The 6,593-nt window shown below is 36.9% G+C and overlaps 1 pseudogene; it reads right to left on the bottom strand.

Annotated features, from left to right (window-relative positions):
* On the bottom strand, positions 1–295 carry LOC118837070 (annotated as a pseudogene).
* Positions 296–6,593: the final 6,298 nt, after the last annotated feature.

Genomic DNA, 6,593 nt, shown 5'->3' with positions numbered 1-6,593 from the left:
TTAGTAAGTGCCTCTTGTCTGCTGCCGGAATACATTAATGGTATCTTCATCCTCCATTTCCAACTGTGCAGGTGTGTCTGTTTCATTGATCGATCGGTTGCCCAAAAAATCGGAATCTGATCTGCCTCATTGAAAACTCTGTCGTTCACAATAGGCTTTCATTAGTTTACTAAGTGGTGTGTGCCTCTTGATCTTAAATTCTACCACCGAACCATCTTGCCCTGCCACCTTTAAATTAATCTGGTGGTTGTTTTCAGTCTTGACTCCTTCCTTCGGCTTTTCGTCGGCCATGGCGAGTCCCGGGGTCTCCTCAGCCGCCACTTCACAAAAGAGGCACCAGAATGGTCCGCTCCAAAGGAACAGAGGTGGGGGTGGGGGGTGGGGGGTGGGGAGAGAAGCAGCAGCTGCAGGATCAGGAGCAGGAGCAGGAGGAGGAGGAGGAAGATGATGGTGACGATGGTGAGGAAGAGGAGGGGAAGAAAAAGAAGAACGAGGAGGTGGAGGAGAAGGAGGAGGAGCAGGAGGAGGAGGAGGAGGAGGAGGAGGCAACGGTGGAGGTACTAGGAGGGAATTATTTAACAAGCAAATTTATTAGGCTGAAACTAGCTATGCTTCAAATTAAAATATCAACTAAACATGCAAGCAAAAAGGAACAGGACAAACCACTCTTAATAATTTTTTTCTAGTTAGAAAAGAGGTTTCCCAAAGTCTAGAAAGGCAAATTGCAGTCAGTTGTTAAGGACTTACTCAAAGTCAAACTTCAAAGGATTTTATATTTGACAGGGATCTGTTGGAGTTTATTGAGTAGGTTGTTGACATCTTTAGACCTTAAATGTAGGAAAAATCCATTCCCAACTCACAACCATTAATAAGACTATGCAAAAGATTCTTGATTTAGTAATATATGGTTGTTCATGGACACAGGTAGTATGTTTGATGTAAAACTTTCAAGGCATGTACTTTTTTGTGGGTTTTCCAGATTTAGTGAGTAATTGATGTATTTTTTCTCTTCTGTGAAGCTCTGTGTCTTACCCTAGACATGCGTGGGATATCACATGAGGGTGAAGTGTGCTGGCCATACAGTTGAAGTCATACCACATTTTGTTCTCTACATAAGCACCATTCTGTACCAGACTCATCCAATACAACTGAGTTAAAAAGACGAGTTAATAAGATCAGCTCCTAGAGAGTCACCTAGGTTTGTTTATCTGCCACTTCTAAAAGGTATTTAGAAAAAATTAGCCAACATACTACTTCAAATAATGTCAATCACTGAGAAGTCATTGCATATGGCATATGTAAGATTTTAAGATTACCAGAGAGCAAAATAAGATAAAGGTAGATAAGGGAGAAATTTAAAAATGAACTTAAAGCCTATAGAAATGTGATGCATGAAGGCTGCATTTAACACAAATTAAAATGTTTATCAATAGAGTGTTGAAGGTTCTCAGGTACATCATTTAGCAACACACAGTGAAATGTCACTTTTGTCACAGTTTGCACCCTTCCTCCAGCCAGTAGTCTAAGAAAATCTTGTCATTCTTTACAAGACATAAGGAGGCAGTATGATTTGGAGTGGTGACCTCCAAAAATGTTTGTTTGCCATAACCCCTCAGCACAAAATTTTTGAACAGGCATCCCTAAATCTGTATATTTAGCTCTTTATAAATTAAATATATATACTATTATACTAACAACTATGTGCATCATTAAACTTAGAAAATAGATATTTTAAAAGAATAAGATAAAGATGAATGATATTTGATCCTAGAATCAGCAAGGAGGCAAAGGCATTTATTAAATAGGGGAGTGACATTCTTAGACCTACAGGACAATCTCCTTAACAACTGCATGGAGGATGGATATGAGTAGTGACAGAATTTTGGCAGGGAAGCAAATAAGAAGATTATAGTCCCCATGAGAGGTTATGAAAGCATGAACAGGGGTGGTAGTTTTGTGAATAGTGAGAGGGTACAGATGCAGCAAATCAGGTGGAGGCAGAAACAATAAGATTGAATGACTGATGGTATTTATAGAAGTGAGGGAAACTTAGGTGTTGAAAGTGACACGAAGGTTTTAAAAGCCTAGGTGACTAGAAGGTTGGTGATGCCCTTGACAAAAACACAGAAGTTTGGGTGAGCTTTGGAGAGAAAGATAATATAGTATCTTTGATCCATGTCACAGTCCATTCATGTCTACTTATTCCATGTGACTCAATGTGTCCCCTCAAAAAGAAAAGGGAAGAACTAGGCCTCTTGCTCATGGTATCACCACCTTGAAGTACAGAGGACAGAGCCCACCAAGAGCCATCATGGGTGGAATTTTCCCAGTGTTACATGCACAGCTGCTATTGTTTGGTTGATTGAAATTATAACTGCCCTGAGAGGAACTGTCCTATTCAGAACAGGGTGATGTTAGGAGTGACAGAATGTTGGGAGATACATGTAAAGAGAGTTGTATTGAGGACAAGCTTTATGATTGAGTTTACTATTGAGAGTGGTGGGTAATGATTCTTTCTATTCTCTGGTTGTTTATCATACATGCCTTAGTGTAAGACCACAGACTACTAGGATGATACTCCCATTTTGGAGACCACAAGACATTTATGTTCTAGTCTCAGCTCAGTCTTTGAATAACTGAATCATCGTCCTTCTCTGTGTATGCTAATAACCTTGGACAAGTCACTTTGGGAATAGTTTCCTTCGTAAAATGGAAAATTTTGGTAGGATAAAGAGCTGTTATAAGATATGAAAGTCATTTAAAAAGCATAAAACATGTTTAAAGTGAAGATTATTATTGTTCTTGCTGTCATTGTTAAAAGATGTGAGGGGTGGGTGAGAAATACTGAAAGATACAACAATCAACATTCACCAATGGGAAAAGAAAATCCCCTTGTTATTTACTAGAGGTCAATGAATAACAGTGATACCACATTTAAAAAAACATACTTTTACTCATATTCAAAAAATCTAATTACAAATATCAGATGGGAATTTGTGGCCTGACAATATTTCCTGTGAAAATGTTTTGGATGTTTAAATGGATTCCAAATCAATGCTGTGACATGACAGCCAAAACATCTAGTGCAATCTTAAGCTTTATTAATAAATACTTTCCAGAATAAGTGAAATGATTGGTCCCTCTGTATTCTGTTCTGGATATCTGGTGTATTTTATGCAGCTTTAAATTACAAAACAGATGGGAGAAATGAGAAATGCAATCATTCCGCATAAGAAACAATAAGGGTACCATGAAGACCAATGTTCAGGTTCAGAAGACCAGGTTCAGGTTCAGCAAGGTTTAGCTAAAGAGACTGGGGATGTTTAGCCTGGAAAAGGGAAGGTTTGAGTGGTAGTGATGGTGGTAGAAGTGCCATGATACCTTCTTTCAAGTGCCCACATTTGAGGCATGTATTAAATTTCACATGTGATCTAAGCTAGGTGACCTTAATAGTCTCTTCCAACTTTGGGATTGTGTGAAAAAAAAGATGGTTTCAAAGAGCTCAAAGAATGTTGTTGATAATGGTGATGATGTGTTCTGCACACTTTAAATATGTTTTTCAGTCTATACTATAATTACATATTGAAAGACAGTGCTTTCAAGATTATCCTTTTCTCTTTTTTGTATACTTTCTCACTTGTAGTCTTGTCACTTGCTATCTTGAATATGTATGGTTAGTTTCCTCTGTATCCCTAACTCAATTATAAGCTCCTCAAAGGCAAACAATGTGTCTCCTTTCATTTTACCAGTGCCTATCAAAGTATTTCATACACAATAGATATTCAACGTCTGTTAAAATTGATTCTAGTCTTTGTTTCATCATATAGATCAGCCTCACTCATATCAGAAGGCTTCTTCCCACTACATTTCCCCCCACCCCCCATTTTGTACTTGTTACTGGATGCAGGCCTTTCAAGGATTTGAATTGCAATGGGCTACCTGAGACCTTATGCCAGAGTTACTAGAATCATAAGAATTACAGTGCAACAACTAAGAGCTACAGTTTCCAAGGAAGAAATCAACATTTCAAGCACAGTGAATCAGTTTCAAGGTAAAAAGAGCTTAGTAGAGTAATCATCTATCTTTCCCCCAATGTTGGTAATGTGAGGGGCCGGTTGATTTGTTTGTGAGCTTATTTCTGAGATACTAAATTTGATTAGAGTGAATTCTCCCTCTGGGTGCTTTTTGTAAGCCATAAAGCAGAGCTCTGCTAACTACCATTAGAAAGTCAAAATCTATAAATAAATTTGGAACTACAGGAAACAACACTGGGCAACAGTGAGCATTTTATTATTCAATACATTTGGTTGCTGGTGGCATAGCTACTTATTCTGAGAGATCCATGTCCCTCTAAACCAAGCAAGCATTTAATATCTACCACTTTACAGCCCCTTTCAGAGGAATAAATATTCTCAGACACTTTAACAAATAAAGAATATACATCATCATGGAAAATATAAAAATGAGTGCAAAATATACATAGTTGAGAAGAGCTCATGGCTCAGGAGGGAGGGTAGCACAGGCCATTGGTCCATTATACTGTGACTTTAGTAACCAAATATCCAATTTTATTCATTTTTTTTAATTTTAAGAAGATACCTGTTTAACAAGGCATTTATATCAGATAGCGCAGTCTGGTACATGACTCCAGATAAGTCATACACAACTGTGTGAGGTTTCTATTCTGATAGGCAAATATTGGGAAAACCAATGAAGAGTTTAGCGTGTCATGTCCCCCAAAACAATTTTTAATATAGATCTGTAATATTGAGAAATGTGGAACCTACTTCCCAAATGTAAACTGAAACTAAGACTGAACACTATGTATTCTTTCTCATCATTTATACTGTCTAAATTCAGTGTTGATGGTGGGTATAGGGGGATAAGCAACATTCAAAATAGTTTGGTCATTTTAATTCCATTTTCCATCTTCTTTTGTTTTAGTTGAGTTGTTTCAGTCATATCTGACTCTCTGTGACCCCGTAATAAGCATGTCCAAAGAAACTACTTTATCCTTTCTCATTCTACTTTATTCTTTCATTATCTCTCTTCCTTTCCCTCTATTTCTTCCCATATCAACACTCTTCTACAAAATAGTAGGTATACTGGTAATCTTATGGTATAGTTGGAAGAGACAATATAGCCACAAAATAAATTAAATACATTTACTGGCTTATATTGATGTGTGACTTCAAATTTCACAAAAAGTGTTAGATTTGGAGTCAGGTGACCTGAGTTCAAATCTCTGCTCAGTTTTTTAAATAGTGTGATTATCAGCAAATTCTTTAATGTCTCAGAGCCTCTGTTTTTTTCATCTATTGGAGATAACAATAATAAATATACTATTTAGATGTAAAATTTAAGAAAGTGCTTTGCAAAATTTAAAATGCCATATAAATGAATTGCATGAGTTTTTATTCATTCAATCAGTTATGTCCAACTCTTCCTGACCCCATGGACCATAGCAAACCAAACCCTTCTATCCTCTATCTTCCAAAAGTCTGTCCAAGCTCATACCTGTGTTTTCCATGATGCTACTTATCCATCTTATCCTTTGCATTCCCCTTCTCCTTTTCTCTTCAATCTTTTCCAACATCAGAGTCTTTTCCAATGTGTCCTCTCTTGTCATTATGTGACCAAAGAATATAAGCTTCAGTATTTGTCCTTCCAATGAGTAGTCTGATTTAATTACTTTTAATTGTTGACTGATTTGATTTCCTTGCTATCTGAGGGACACTCAAAATTCTTCCCCAGCACCCAAAAGTTAAAATGTCAATCCTGTGGAGTTCAGCTTTCCTTATACTCTAACTCTCACAGCCATACATTGCTGCTGGAAAAAAAAAAACATAGCTTTCACTATATAGAGTTTTGTTGACAAGGTGATGTCTGCATTTTAATATGATGCTAGATTTGCTACAGCATTCCTTCCAAGGAAAAGTTTCAAAAACCAGCCTGCACTTCTGGTAATTCTTGCTTCACATGTTCCTGAAGCCTAGCTTACAGAATTTTAAGCATAACCTTGAAGTTATATGAAATCAATGCAATTGTTTGGCAATTTGAATATTCTTTGGCATTGCCCTTTTTTAGGATTGAGACATGAACTGATTTTTTTTTAAAATTTTCCCGATAAACAAATTTTCCAATCCAGTGACCACTGTTGAATTTTCCAAATTTGCTGGCATATTGAGTGGAGCATATTAGCAGCATCACCTTTCTAGAATTTTAAGCAGCTCGGCTGGAATTCCGTCAACTCCACTAGCCATAATGTTAGCAATGCTTCCTTCCATTTGACTTCGTTCTCCTAGGTGTTTGGTTCTACACCATTGTGATCTTTCTTTTATAGTTCTTTTGTATATTCTTGCCACCTCTTCTTAGTCTCTCCTGCTTCTGTTAAGTCCCTACCATTTTTGTCTTTTCTCATGACAATTTTTTGCATGAAACATTCCCTTGATATCTCTAATTTTCTTGAAGAGATATCTTGTCTTCCCTATACTATTGTTTTCTTCTATTTCTTTGCATTGCTAATTTGGAAAAAAAAATTATCTCTCCTTTCTAAACTTTGGATTTCTGCATTCAGTTGGGTATATTATTTT

Source organism: Trichosurus vulpecula, chromosome 2 (genome assembly GCF_011100635.1).
Source record: "Trichosurus vulpecula isolate mTriVul1 chromosome 2, mTriVul1.pri, whole genome shotgun sequence".
NCBI classification, from domain to species: Eukaryota; Metazoa; Chordata; class Mammalia; order Diprotodontia; family Phalangeridae; genus Trichosurus; species Trichosurus vulpecula.
The sequence above is the reverse complement of the archived record's forward strand: the minus strand, read 5'-3'. Positions and strand labels throughout refer to the sequence as shown.